Here is a 15,874-nt window from a genome sequence, read left to right as displayed (position 1 = left end):
GACTGGTAGTGCCACAAGAAGCTCAGTGTTTCCTGCCCCTTTGCTGGGCTATTCCCAAGGAGGTAATTATTGAGTTTTAAGGTAATATTGTCTTGGTCAATATTTGCTCTTCAGGTCAATAAATAGTAATTCCTTCTGAGGTGAAGAAACCCAGTCTCTTCTTACCTCATACTAAAGGAATTTTGAGAAGTGTCCCACATATAAAATGTCACTCTGGTAACTGTGCCCTTTGGAGCATCACAGAGGAACTGGCACAACTTCACAGGGATTAAAAAGGATTCTGAAGTTTAGTTTGTTTACACACTGCATTACTATTGTAGTCTAGCTTTTGTGGTACCTTTCAGCACACTGCTATAATAGGTGGCATTTACATTTTCATTTCCAGTTCACCTTTAAGAGACTGTGCCTTTGGAAATGAATTTCCCTATTTGTTTAATCTTGCATAGCTTGATTTATTCTAAATAGCAGCATAATTTAAAATTGGATATAAATAATATGCCAGTTTACAGTTCCAAGTTTGCAAACATTACCAGGCATATTGCCAGATCCAAAGCCCATTGAAGTCAGAGACTCTTTCCATTGACTTCAGTGGGCTTGGCTCAAGATCACAGTATTTAGCTACCATGATTAGTCCACTGCAGTAAGCAGTATACCCACTAGTTAGGTTTTCCAGGACCGGACTTTAAACTAGTAACTATTAACTTTCACATTAATCTGTCTTGCATACATTGCAATTTAAAAGCATGGGAGCCCCTGCAACTTGCCCCCCTTGTTTTTGGTGGGGCAGGGTCAGGAATGGAAGCTGTAATCCTGTCACCAAATATTCCAGAAGTATTATTTGCAGGAGGGTCTGTACTCTGAAAGAGTGTACTTTGTGTTCCTGGAAATCTGTCCTATTATTCATCAATGCCTGTGGTATTTCACAACTTGGAAACACAGACCCATATAGAGTAGGTATTATTAACCAATATGAAACTACTGCAAGATGTCATGAATCAGAACTGACTGGCCATCCTCACGAAAGACTTCATAAATTTGGACTCATTTTCAAAACAAACACTATACAATGGAGAGCAGGGACAAACTAAAGTGAATCTAAAAACTTAGCCCTAACAGAAATGGGGTCTTCCCCCAGGTACAGACTTCTCCAATCATGCCCAGTGGACGTTTTCAAAACTAGAGAATTCTTTTATTCATATAAGAATAACTTTCTGTGCACGCATCTCCTGAGGGAAATGATCCCACCCTGAGTAAGGACTACAGGAGCTGATTCACTGTGAATAAACTCAGAATAAGAAACTTTCCTCTTCTGAAAAAATCCTCTAGGGAATTGAGTGAAATCTTCTCTGTAATTTCTTTTTCAGTGATGCATCTTTTCCTTCGAGTTGTAGAAGGCATGAGGATGTTGCCACTCTGTTAGCCAACACCAAACAACCTGACATTATGGGATACATTTCTAAAACATCTGCTAATGTGACATATGTAAAACTGGTATGATCAGCATGATAAATCCCTAGGGCACATAGCCTCCTTGTAAATCGAGCGTCACCCATCTTCATCTCTGGCTTGGTCCTTAAGATGTTCTGACCAGATATTCCATTTTTGTCCATCACTGGCGAGCTTATCATATCACCAAAGCTTTTGGCATTCACATGATCACTGGCCATGTAGTGGCATTCCTTGGCAAACTTGCTTCATAATTTGTTGGTCTTCCATTCTAATAATATGTCCATACCAAGAAAGCTGCTGCAACCAAACCAGTGCTGACAAAGGCTGTTGCTGATCTTGTCCTGCCACTTAATTAGTAAAACTGGTAGTTGCAAACGAATAGAAATACAATACCTCTTTTAAAAATGACTACGTTAACACGAACTGGGTACCTTTTTAGTTCATGCCAGCAGCATTTGCATGAGGGAGTTACTAGCATAGTCAGCAGTGCGCACAGCAATTTGCATCCCTATAGTCCAAACTGTAGGGCCATGTAGACAAGCGAAGCCTTAAGTCTTGTGGTCAATTAAGTAATGCTAGTTATGTCATTCAGCAGCATGACTAATGTTTAAATATTAATACAAATCTCTCTGTTCACTAAAATATGTGGTCTTGTAATACTGGATTACTAAAGAGGACACTTGCAACAAATGACTTCTCTAAAGATATATGGGGTTTTGAAATATCCGGTGACTCTCCAAATCTCAGATCCTGTACTGTGAAGATCTGAGCATGGCCTGTAAGTCTTATGCAGGCAAAACTCCCATTGACTTCAGTGGGGCCTTTCCTATCTTGGGGCTTGTCTACACTAAAGCTTTTTACCTCAAGTTAATTAATTGCTGACTAATGATAGGTATTTAACACATTTGTAAAGACTAGGCGGAACAGTTTCCAAATGTTTGTTCCAGGATACGATCTGTGTGTGTGTGTTTTGTACTTTGAATGGAGGCTTAGATTCTGCAGATGATGATGATGCTCTTGTCTGGGAAAAACTTCCTATTCCTCCAAGGTGAATGGATTTATTTTTCCAAGCTACCTTGTCGTCATCTGTGCAACTTGCTCAGTATTTTAATCACATACTGTTTTATCACAATACTTAGCCAGATAGAAGGTACATCTTCATTTGTAACAGAAATACTGGTTAAAAACATAACAGTAACCAGTGTATACATTTCAAAAAAATCACCTTGGAAGACTGATACGATGAGGGTTTCTGATTCCTGGTGTTAATGCTTTGAAATTCACTGTTGATTTTAGTAGATGGACTCAATGTCAAGCTATATATTACAGTTTTATCAGTTTAAAAACATTACAAATGTTCAGAGCATTTTTCCTCTAATTTTTTCCCCCTGTAATCACTTTGAGTCCAGTGAATGCTCTTTCTTGACACACACAAAAAGCTATATGATGCAAAAATGCAATCTCTAGCAGTATTCTTGAGACTCGGAGCATGGTGTTGCTCTGAGTCTCTAGCCTCTGCTCGCCAGAAGCGGGGAGTGGATGACAGGGGATGGATCACTGGACGAATTGCCTGTTCTGTTCATTCCCTCTGAAGCACCTGGCACTGGCCACTGTCAGAAGACAGGATATTGAGCTAGGTGGACCATTGGTCTGACCCAGTATAGCCATTCTTATGTTCTTGGCCATGAATATGAGGACATAATCTAACAGAAAAATTGAAAACAAATTAAATTCCAAACAGTTCTTTTCAGTACTTTTTATTTATTAAAAGGAGCAGTGAAATATTGCTTCAAGTTAGTTTTATCACTTTTATTGGTTTCAACCTAAAACTTAAAATGCTTTTTATAATATTCATAGGACTATATTACAGAAAGGTAATTTTCATTCATTCTGCATTTTATTTAGAGGATCTGTTGACACAGAACCCTGGTTGAGCACAAGTTTGTGACCAAAGTTGTATTACGCTGATTGGAAGATTTATTTTTCCCTTTCCGTGTAATGTCACAGCTGTTGGAGGAATACAAGTTATGATTCAATAAGCACTATTATAAGAAGTCAAAGAGCATTTTAGGAAAAGATACAGAGGCCTGATTCTGATTTTTACACCCATTTTTCATTAGTGTAACTCTGGTGACCAAGTTATTCCTGATTTTGTACCAATATGAGATTAGAATCAGACCTACAACACACAGACCATGATCCAAAGCCCACTGAAAACAATGGGAGGTCTTTAAATTGTTTGCATGGGTTTTGGAGTAGGTCATTTGAGTATGTCATAACTTCAGGGAACCTGCATGATTGACATCCATATGGGAGGCCTGGGTCAGCCTAACTTAGGTGTGGACAGCCAAAATGCAAAGCGCATCAGTATTTGTGTAAGGCGCTAGGACTTCTGGGGGCACATACCATTGTTCTTAGCGCTACAATAAACTGCCAATCTGAATTCTTCTGTGTCATGGGACAACTTGTCTGTCCTTTCTGGGCCTCTGTGTGGACGTGCTCTTAGCCCGCCAGGTCAGTAAACTCTTTCTGGATTGGCACAGTCTAGATTCTTGGTTTCAGCCTCTGTTCCAGCCAGTGGCAAGGCCTGGATCCAACTCAGAAGGATGACCTGTTCCAGCAGTTGGCATTAATGCAATTCTTATTTCAGACACATTAGGTCAATGCAGGTCATGACACACAGTGGAGGGCATTTTGGCACTGGTTTGTTGTTCTGAGAAGGCGCTGACGTACCTTGCTAAGAGGATTCTGCAGGATGCATGCAGACATGGAGACAAGTGATGCAGGTTTAATAGCCATGGGATCCCCCTACACTGACCGGAAGCTCTGGAGTAGGACCAGAAGCAAAAAGTGGTGGGACTACATCATGCAGATGTGGGAGAAATCAGCAGTGGCTTCAGAACATCCATGTGAGGAAGGCCACTTTCCTGAGGAAGTTGGAGGAGATTGCCCTTCACTTCTTCATTGAAGACAGGACCTTAGAGAAGCTACAAAGAAAACAGAAGATCTTTCAGTCCATTTAATAAAGTATTTACCATTCCTGTCAGAAGGCAAGTGAAATAATGACGATGGAACAAAAAACTTAGGGTCAGATTGTGGTAGGTCCTGACCTGCACAGATGCTAGGCATGATCTCATACTGGAGTGCAGATTCTGCCCCACCACATCATACCCCAATGCTTCCATGGCTGCCTGAAAGGGTGAGGGAGGAGAATGGGGAGACCACAAGCCTGCTACCCTGTATACTGGTCAGCTGGGGTATGGTGAAGGTGTTAACAGGCAATGTTGAGGGAACACCACCCATTGCCAGAGTGACAAGACAACTGCTGCAACATGTGCTTCCTAGGACACTCCAGGGGGAATTCTGGCTGACTTAGAAAAACTGAGCTCATTAAGATAGAATTTTGCATTCATCTGCATTGAATAAAACATAAGAAGTTGTCCAAACTTGGCTCATGCTGCTATCTGCAATGAGGTTTCATACCAGTGAAATGTAGGGCACAGCACTGTCTTAGGTAAGTGGCAATCGTCTGAGGAATGTATTTGTGAAATCTAGACTCAGGACTGAGCTGTGGGTTAGTACCTTTGCTTTATCCTCTGTGAACTCCCATTTTCAATAAGTAGAGGTCAAGTAAAACGACTACCAGCCCAAGTCCACACCCAGCAGGCTGCAGCATTTCCTAATTAGGTTATATTCAATCTTTATAATGTGCTAGTAATAGATGTGATACTGCAGTGTAATCTCCACTGATATTATTCACTTCCCAGGAATGTACAGCTGAAGCTGCTCTGCTGGCTCTGACTGAAAACAATGGGTGTGCAGCTGACAAATAAAGTAGCTGTTTTACATTCCCTGAGCTATTCTGATTCTATCGTTTTTAAGGGATGTCTGCTGCACAGGTACTCGCATTAGAAAACCAAGCACAAGCACAATCACAATTTTGTTGATGTGGCAGCTATTTTTGAAGCTTATTAAAGCTTGTTAGTGCTTTTCCCATGCAATGAAAAACTGGAATTGCCTGTTGTAATATTGCCTGGCAGTTATGAATGGTTTCAACTCACATTTTTATACTGAAAAAATGAGCTCATACTATATAATTGCAGGCTACCCCCAGGAATATTTTTATTCAGTATTGTCAGACTCTACATCAAAGATGGCAAAGAGCCTGATCCTTCAAGATGCTGAGTGATCTCAATTCCCACTGTAGTCAAATGGAGTGAAGGGTACTTGGCAACTTCCAGGATTAGCCCCTAATGTTTAAAGCTGATGGCAATTTTTGTATGGAGCAAGACAACAAGTGAGAGTGTTCCAGTTAGAATTTGGCTTTCTTCTTGTTTATAAGCTTAGCAGTTTTTATCAACATTACAATATTTATTCTCTGTCTTCCCCACACATTCCATGTGCACTTCTTAACAATTGCCATATCCCTTACCCACTAATTAACATTTTATTTTTCTCCTTCAAAGCTTAGCAGACAATAACCATTAATTGTCTTTACTAAAAACAAAAGCTTATTGAGTTGAATCTTTTGGTTTAATATATACAGTGACCTTGATTCCTTCCCCAGCTGGCACGAGCATATTCAGTTTGCATCCCTCTTCCAAGAGCACTGCAGAGAAAGGCAGTCTGAGCTTGCTATTGGAGATCCAAAGGCTGCCTGTGGATGTGTGTGAATTAGCACATACCATGGCCAGCTTAACCGTGCTCCCGCCCTGGTTAGCACCATCCACTTCTGGGGCAGTGCTTGCTATTAAAGTGACCCAATGGAGCAGGGATCGAGGGCCTCTGAAGGTCAACTTGCTGACATTGGGGTCCTAGATATAATAGCAAAAGCCAGAGTAAATTGCACAGCATTTGCATATCAATATGTTATGATTCAGACACCATAAATAAGGTGAACATCACTAAAAACAAAACAATCCCCCTTTCAAGCAAGGGGTGAATTAGTCTTTCTCTCTTGCACATCTGTAGTATTAACACTGAAGAGGAGGATCACATTCAAGCTAAACAAGAGATTCTGGACATCAGAAATAACAGTACCAGATTCTAAAAAATGGGTTCCAATTATTATAAAAAGACTTTCAATACTGTTCTCTACATATTCTGTTAAATATTCCAGTGGGAGACTTTTGGTCAAAGCTAACAATGTTTCTTTGGACTTTCTTCTTTTAATGATTTCAGCGATATAAAGAATTTAGATGAAAAGCAGAAGTATTTTCTCTTTTTTAAAAAAATCAGTAGAAAAGATCCACTGCTCAGCCTGCTAGTGATTTTATTTATAGAAATTCCCAAAGCGGCAGTTACTGAAATAATCTGTGGCCAACAGGCTAAAGAAAACTTTAAAAAATTCAAAAAAGTCTCCTTCCAAGAACTGTGTAATCATTTCCATGAAATTGTGTTATGTAACCCCTGGGCATTGTATTGACATGTATGAACAAATGGTGAGAGAAGATGAATTACTGGAGATCTGTGTGCCTTCAGTAATCCACTTGGATTGTAAAAAGGTGGAAGGAAACATAATCAAACATATTACTATATAGTATCTAGCAAATGTATTCCAGAATGTAACCTTCTGAGTGCAGTGTGAAACAGTATTAAATGACTTTTTAAAAATATTGTAGGCTTGGAGTCTAACTTCCTTATTTATGACCAAAGCTTTTTGTGAAAAGCATTTACATTTCCTTTAAACTCTCAACTTCTTGAGTTTACACTGGGTGCTGTACCGCCATAGGGTAGACAGTCGCTACAGTGACAGAAGGGGCTTTTTCATCACTGTAGTTAATCCATCCCCTCAAGAGGCAGGAACTAGGTTGATGGAAGAATTCTTCCATTGACCTAGCATTGTCTATACCAGGATTTATACTGTTTTAACTACATCTTTTGGGATGTGCATTTTTCACACCCCGAGTGACGTAGTTAGGTCAACTAAAGTTTTTTAGGTGTAGATAGGTGTAAAGGGGTATACTTTTAATGCAGCGGTCCCCAACGCAGTGCCCGCAGGCGCCATGGAGCCTGCGGGGCATCTAAATGCGCCCGCGTCCTGGCCAGTGGTGGAGCATCTGCCAAAATGCTGCCGAATTTCTGTGGCATTTCAGCTGCGACGCCTCTCGACGCTGCTTGCGGCCGACAAGCGATGTCATCAAGAGGCGGCGACACTGAAATGCCGCTGAAATTCGGCGGCATTTTGGCGGATGCTCCACCGCCGCCACGGTCCTTTGTCTGGCACCTGCCAGACAACAAGGTTGAGGACCACTGCAAAGTTTAATGACTATAAAGCCCTTGTACATGCCTTGTCAATTTATGGCTTTGAAACTGATAATTTCAAAACACAAAGGAATCAGTTTGCAAATTACATTTAAGTTCTGTGCTTACTAAGTGGCTGCTCCTGCTCCCAGTGAAATAAATGCTAAATGCCATTGACTTCAATGGGGCACATATAAATCCATTATAATTGCCATTTGACATACTAGAAGTGGGATTTAAGTACTGATCTGAATTGGGACTAGTATGCCTAATGTCAATTAAGAACTTTAACTAAGGGCTTGTCTACATCACAAAGTTGCAGCGCTGGTGAGGGGGTTACAGCGCTGCAACTTAGGAGGTGTACACATCTGCAGGGCATCACCAGCGCTGCAACTCCCTGTTTGCAGCACTGGCTGTACTCCCGTTTTGTCTCGGGTGTAGAGGATCCAGCGCTGGTAATCAAGTGTAGACACTTACCAGGGCTTTTCTTGACCTCCGTGGAATAAGCAGGTATCCCAGCATACCTGAGGAAGCCTCTCTGGTAATCAAGCAGGTCTCCTTCCCCGGTTTGCTCTCGCGTTCCCCGAACCCCCATGCAAGCAGGTTTTCTTTCCCTGCGGTTTGCAGGGGGGTTCGGGGAACGCGAGAGCAAACCGCGGGGAAGCAGGTCTCCTTCCCCGGTTTGCTCTCGCGTTCCCCGAACCCCCGAGCAAGCAGGTCTCCTTCCCTGCGGTTTGCTCTCGCGTTCCCCGAACCCCCGAGCAAGCAGGTCTCCTTCCCCGGTTTGTTCTCGCGTTCCCCAAACCCCTGTGCAAGCAGGTCTCCTTCCCTGCGGTTTGCTCTCGCGTTCCCCGAACCCCCCTTGAAGCCGCCCAACAGCGCTGCAGTGTGGCCACATCTAACACCACTTGCAGCGCTGGTTGCTGTAAGTGTGGCCACTCTGCAGCGCTGGCCCTATACAGCTGTACTAATACAGCTGTAACAACCAGCGCTGCAAAATTGTAGATGTAGACATACCCTACGACCAACCTTTCAACTCCAGCACAAGTTCCTACCTATGAAAGCTTTAAATTATAGAGAGAAAGCATAAATCCTTGGTGGGAATGGGACAGGCATTTCCACTCCTACTTTGCAATACATTTACAAGTAGCTGTATGTTATTACACATGTTAAATGTTGAGATTTTAATTACACAAGAATTGAGAAACTAGGAATTCAGGTTTCCCTAGGAACCTTGATTCTTCCTCTAATATGTATACCTTACAGTAGGAGGAAAATGCATTTTCTATTAAACTACTCCTCCAGTAAGACTATACAAACAAGTTGAATTGTGTATTATGTTTAGACTGCTTTTCTATAAGCTTGTATACATCTGAGCAGGACTTTTTTTGCACTATTAATCCTTTTTCTTCATAATATAATCTAAGTAGTATTACTTATAGTTGTGCCTGGCACATTACAGGATAGATAAAGGATCTTCCATCATGAAGAGCTAACAATCTAACTCTGAAATCAGGAGGATACTGAAATGAATTGGGGAATGGTAAGGATAAGTGTATAAGGAAAGTAGGATGAATGGGATTCCTAACAGAAATGGGCTTGAAGAAGGAGAGAGTTACTTCATGGACAAGCGGTGAGAGAATGATCCAAACTTAGGGGACAATATGAAGGACTGTATAGCTGAGAGATGGAGAAGAGAAAGGGAGCAGTAACAGAAGAGGACTTTGGACAAATGTGGTATATCACAGGAGCACAATAACACTAAGTCAGCAATATAGGTGAGAGCGAGCTTGTGCAGATCCTGGAAAGTGAGGCTCTTGAATCTAATGATCAAAGAGACAAGAAGCCAATGAAGGCATTCAAAGGGGCTGGGATGTGTCCCATGACTGAAACAAATTTTTGCAGGAGCCCTTGTTAAATATTGGCAGTCAAATGCACCTGTGTCTATTTGACTATCCAGTCCTCAAAAATGGTTGGCTGGATTTTCTTCAAACTACTGCTGACAGATTTCACCTGTGAACCAACAAGTAGCATGACAAACTTGAATCCCAAAGATACCTTTAAGTGGCTTATAACAGAGTCTTTGGAATGAAAGCACAGTCTCAACAATAGTCAGCTTAAAAACAGATAATGCATAAGTGCAGTCTGGCCAACAAATAACAATCACAAAGTCTGATGTGAACATTGCAGAAGTTAGGAAGGGACTCACAGAAGTAAGCATTTAGTAAAGGATTCTTTTTTTCCCTTTTGGGGTGAGGTGGAAATCCATTCCACCAAGAAACCTAACTGGCAACTCCTGTATCCCATAACAGTTGGGGTAATATTGAGCTAAGAAATATATGTATGTATGTAAGTAGCATTACTTGGGGCCTGAAAGTTTCAATTTGCTGCACAGGAGATACTTGTGTTTTTCAGACAGTGGGTCCTATTCACTATTCTTCCCAAATTGTTCTCAGGGTGTGAATGGAGATGATGTGACAAAGACCACTTTAAGACAACTTTGTGGTACCCACAGTCTATACCTGGCCCCCTGCTTAAGTTGCAAGCAGCCCAGAAGCTGCTCTCAATTTATGTAGGCTGTTGGAGCAACTAAGAATCACTGAAATACTGAATGGTCTGGTCATGCCACTACTACTAAGGGCTGCCAGGGCATAGAGCCATTCCAATTCTCCAGCAGCAGTGGGACCACGCTATAGTTCCAGCTGCTGAGTTGATACTCTCATTGTAGCTGGGAGGCCCCACCACACAAAGAGTAGCAAGGGAAATAACTTCCTGCACAAAACTCCAGACTGTCAGCAGTCCAACTGAGGAAGCAAATTCACCTCCTGGGTGTGAAACCAAACATGGAGTGTGTTTGTCTAAACATTTAAAAAAAAAAATTATACACAAATGAAAACAGTAAGTGGATTGGAAAGCCCTTGAACTCACCAATAGTATTTCCTATCATGAATGCTATTATACACAAACTTTTTTATAACAAAATAACTCCACTTATTATAAAACAAACATGAAAGCCTCCAGCCTCCCATGTATTCATCTCCGAAGAAGCACTTTGTAACAAATAATAGAGTTGTATTCTGCCCTATCTCTCTGTGGGCTGGAGTCAAAGAGTATGGGTTGATTCCCATAACGTCAATACAGCACTTGATGCCGTTCAAGGCATCTTACAGATTCCCTCTGGTTTAAATGGGACTGAGTTAAGAGCAAATCACTACAGCAGGCCATTAAGACGGTGATAACTCAGACACCAGAACAATTCAGAGTAACATAAGTGTGACAAGAATGTATTTTAAAAGAAAAGTGTGGAAATTCAGTTATATACTGAAGATTAGTGTTTACTTCTTCAATCGATGAGAATCAGTCACTGCCATTTTCCTTTAACAAGTGAAACCTGCTTTCCCCTCCTAGGGTACTTGCTGAAGGGGGTTTTATAAAGTTTACCAAAAAAAATTAACTTCAGCACTCAGTGTGTGAGACTTCATTTGAAAGGTGGTAGGGTTTTTTGAGGGGAATTATGAAAATTGCAGGATCAGGGCCTTAATTCTATGCATTATGTGTGGTTGGATGGCTGTACTCATCCATAGCCCTCGTAGGGCCTCTGTGAGGGTGCAACAGTCCACCTGCATGTTGAACATTCCAAAATCAGGGCCACAGAGTGAAAATGGTTTCTCAGTCCTGTGACATTATATTTATATAAATTGTAAAAGGAATTACTCCCAATTGCCCTGAAGTAAAGTGCTTAACAGCCACTGACAATAGAGGGGAGAAGTATAGGTACTGGGAATATATCTAGCATTTATACTTATAAAAATACCATGCATAATAAAAACTGTGTAAATATTTATAAAAATATCTTTTTGTAAGGTCTGTAACATATTTAATATTTTCAATCAATTCACATGCAGTGCTTGCGTGTCTGTGCCAAATGTAACATTTTGAAAAATGAACCTTTAGTAAAACTGTCAGAAGAGTTCTGTTAAGTTCAGGTAGCTGCCAACAATAACTTCTGGGAGGATATCATTGGAGAAGCCAAACAATGCTGGGGTCTCTATCAGGATTAACTCTGGCACTTGTAAAAATATTAACATCAGTTTAGTATTTATGGGCTTCCTATCCCATAATCTGCTGGACTGCCAACAACTATTTTATTAGTTCTTTAACACTGAGCTTAAAGCATTTTTGCTTTCATAAAATAGATGGACAGTTAAATTTTAAATCTGGTGTTCAAAATGATCTTGGTTGTGAGAACTCCTGACAGAGAAGTGTCTCTGTATAGCATGTGTTTATAACTTTGGGCATTGCAAAAGCCTGAGCTCCGTTGCCAATTCTTGCCATGTTTGGGAGTTTTCTCTTAAAATCCTGGCTCCTGGAATCACGGCATTCCCTGCAAAATCTTGCCTCCCTTTGAAGACAAAAAGTCCCCCCAACCCTCCGAGTTGCAGAGAGAACTGTAAAGGATCAAAAAATGAGAGGCAAATGGAAAGAACCCCAAATGTGCTTTCAAACTAATTTTCCCCAGCCAATCATGATTTTTGAGGGGGAGAGCGCTCATCTGATTTTTTTTTTTTTTTAAATGCCTGGCATTAGTGCAGACGCAGCTTTAACCAGGGAGCAGTTAGTCTGCGCACAGCATTATGGAGGCACTAACCATCAAGATATATAGATTTAAAAATCAAGTGTCTTGAGTGTATTCCAGCCAGCCCTGGTCTCTGCAAGGTTTTCAGTTCAGCTGCAGTGTGCCTCACTCCAGAGAACTGCCGAGCGCCCAGTCCAGCCCTCTGCAAGCACGTGGGCTTAGCCCTGAGCTGTGCCGGTGTGAGCAGACACCCGGGCTCCCGAGGGAAGCGCTGGCCACACGCAGGACCTGCTGCAGACATCAGGCTTGCAACAGCCTGTGGACGCTGCTGCTACTTTCTCGCCTGCAACCTCTGGGGACGAGCAAGGAGTAAGGCGTTTCCCATCCAATGCACCAGCCCAGAGGAGGGGGAGGGCGCGCAGGGGAGGGAGCTGCCGGGTGACAGGCGGTCACAGGTGCTGCTGTTGCCTCTGAGTCACGGGAGAGGAGTCTCTGCGCCCCAACCAGCTGCTGCTCCCCCTCCCCCTCCTCGAGGCTGCTGCGGCTGCCAGCCCAGACAGAGCCAACTCCTCACAGGCGGCCTTGCTTGCAGGAGGAGCAGCCAGCGAGCCGCGCAGCCGGGGGAAGGAGCAGACGCCCCGGGAAGCCTGTAAGTTGCTGCGTACAAAGATCTGCGGCCCCAGCCCCTGCCTGAGCCGCCTGGCCTGGCAGGCAGGTGATTTGCAGGCAGCGGGTGTTGTCTTTCCCTTGTATTATGTGGAGGTTTCCTGTGTTGGGCTGCAAGTGGCGGAAGGGCGGGTTTGTAAAGCCTAACCCCCGGGGAGCAGCACCCCCAAGGCGCGAGCGGGGCACAGTTCTGCTCTGAGCTGCCCGGGGCATCGCCCCTCCGGTATCCGGCTTCCCCTGGGCATGTTCAGCGAGCACAACCCTGTGCCCGGATCCGCCCCATGCAGCAGGACTCCAGTGATCTGGTAGGGGAGTGCAGGGCGAGCCAGCTCTGCGCTCAGGGCTGCCCAGTGCAGTGCGACTAGTGATTCTGTTCTCCTTCCTCCGTGCAAAACAGATACGATTCTGCTCCCTCCCAGAGCCACCCAATCCGTCAGGGCTCAGATTCTCCCCATGAAACAGATCCAGTTTTGCTCCAACAAACACCCACCTTGCACATCTCTGCTCCAGTATTCTGCAGCATGTGCATGAAAGGGGCACAATTCTGGTTTCCCCCCCCCGCCCCCCGTGTATCTTGGCTGATACTTTGTTCTCCACAGGGAACAACTAGCAAAATTCTGCTTTGGGATCTACCCAGCACAGCGTGGCTTTTCTATTCTGGGCTTCTGTGTGCACAGATTGGGCAAAATTCTGGGCGTGGAGCTGCCATAAGCATCACAGATTTTTTACTCTGCTCTCTCAAGAGCCGATTACAGAAGTCAAGATGCAGTGTGTTTTGCCATAACACTTGGCAACTTAAGACAGTTGTACTGAAACAGCTTGGCTACTGTCTGAGTGAATTTTTTTAAAAAACCTGTCAATTTCAGTGACTTAAAAAATTAGCATCCAGACCGACAAATATAATTGATGCAGTTTAGTACTAAAGGTGATACCTAGTTTCATTTCCTATTTCAGAGTCACATATTTGAATAAAAATAGAGTGGTGGTGGGATTTTTTCTTTTTGGCAGGATGTCATTTTTGCAGTGTAGTTCTGGATAGGTCGGTTTAAAAATAAATATCTACTTGAATGCTGCATTTCTGAATAGCTATGTAGCTGTGACTTGAATGCATCAAAGCAGAGTACTCTGCTGAAAAGAGAGCCCATAGTACAGTGTAATACTGGTTATCTGACAGAGATTGTAAGGAACTCACCAAAGGGGTTTTATTGAGATACTATCTGAAAGTAAAGCCGAGGTAAGATTTTTTGGAAAAAAAGTCACTTGAAAATAAAGTCCCAAATCTAGAAAGCAGTTAGTGGAAGAGTCCATCACTGTAGATCAGGGGTTCTCAAACTGGGGGTCAGGACCCCACAGGCGGTCGCAAGGTTATTACATGAGGGTTCACGAGCTGTCAGCCTCCACCTCAAAGCCCGCTTTGTCTCCAGCATTTATAATGGAGTTAAATATATAAACACATGTTTATATATTTAACTCAGAGGCTTGCTGTGTGAAAGGGGTCACCAGTACAAAAGTCTGAGATCCCCTGCTGTAGATTGTAGTTGTGCTTTAAAACTAGAATCCTAATATTTATAAAATGAGCATGAGCTTTTATTTTTCTTTGAAAGCATTTGGGAAAGTGCTCCATTGTCACCAATCATTTAAGTGGGTCATTATTCCTTGCTAAATGTGGATAGAGGTATGTAGGGGACAGTATGTTTGAATAAACAATTAAAAGCATGAATTTAAAAACAATTGAAAACCTAAAATGGGTGATTCCTAAAACCCATTTTCCATTTGAAATCTTAATGAGACCATTCTTATAAAATGAATGTGCTTCACTTAGGATTTTTAGAAACATGGTACTAATAAAGGAGTTGTGGTGCTCAGTGAATCTCAAAGAGCAGGATTTTGTGTATTCTTCACAGGAAAACACAATGTTAGAACCCAATATGTCACCTGGGTGACTGCAGAAATATAAACATGTATGCAGTCAAGTGATTACTATGTTGCAAGGATTTAATTTTTAAAGGGTATTGTGAAGGGCCTATTTTTTTACTGGGTTCACATTTAGATTTATATTCTCACAGCAGCATGTTACAAGTAGCATTACAGCACTGGTATTCTGAAAAGTGAATGAAGTAGATATATACAGCCAAAATATTCTTTGATTTGAGCATTTGTTTCTGCATTGGAATATGCTGGAATACATTGTTCTTCAACAGGTTTTTGTTTGTCTCCGCAGAAAAATAGTAAAGAGCCAGATTTTCCCTGCCCCTAGTATAGGTGAGCAGTGTAGGGAGAGGAGGCTTCACTGGGTCCATCCTCTGCACAGATCAAGGAAAAGTACCATCCTCACTCTCGTGAACTCAGTCAAAAGTACACATCACCCCCAAAAGTGAGGGGAAACATAGCCATGGCCCCGCCCCCCATACCATTCTTCAAAGCTGGCCAAATGCACCGGGAGGAGAAGGGTCTGGAGTTTGCAGCCTGGGGGAGGAAGAGAGGAGAATTATCTTTTAAAGTGCAGTTTCAGCCCAAGCTTTTCCTGGGGCAGTGTGGCTCTGCACTAGGCCTTCAAGTGATGTGGCTAAATGCTGCAGTCTAGCTCCAAAGAACTGTTTAAAACTCTTCCAAACCACTTGTATCAGCTCTGCTGTGACCAAGTAACACCATAGGTTTGGCAAAACAAAACTGTTCTCTGTTTTTCTCTGTAAACCAGAGCAACATACCTAATAATCTCTTTCAAATAAAATGTCTTCCTTATGGGTGAAATCCTGGTCCCCAGCCCAAGTCTTGAGTAGGGGTTTTGTACAGGGTGTTAAAAGGAGAGTTTCTCCTCATGTCTTGTTACCGAGTTCAGAGCACCTTCCTGGCTCGCTCTAGTTCTCCTTTTATTTCTCCTTTTCAATGAGATTGTATTCCAAAGGATCAAGAGAATTCATAGACTCACAGTCCATGTGT

The 15,874-nt window shown here is 42.5% G+C and overlaps 1 protein-coding gene across 2 annotated transcripts in view; it reads left to right on the top strand.

Annotated features, from left to right (window-relative positions):
- The first annotated feature begins 12,749 nt into the window (after window positions 1-12,749).
- Window positions 12,750-15,874, top strand: part of CDC42EP3 (CDC42 effector protein 3) — a 70,309-nt gene continuing 67,184 nt past the window's right edge. The window contains exon 1 of one of the 2 annotated variants that reach the window (XR_007774112.1): window positions 12,750-12,917. The gene's annotated coding sequence lies outside the window, so the exon portion shown is untranslated. The remainder of the gene's footprint in view (window positions 12,918-15,874) is intronic. The other variant, XM_050951334.1, reaches the window with a different exon arrangement.

This window comes from Gopherus flavomarginatus, chromosome 4 (genome assembly GCF_025201925.1).
Source record: "Gopherus flavomarginatus isolate rGopFla2 chromosome 4, rGopFla2.mat.asm, whole genome shotgun sequence".
In the NCBI taxonomy this organism is placed as follows: domain Eukaryota; kingdom Metazoa; phylum Chordata; order Testudines; family Testudinidae; genus Gopherus; species Gopherus flavomarginatus.
Note: the sequence above shows the minus strand (reverse complement) of the source record. Positions and strands in the feature narration are given on the sequence as shown.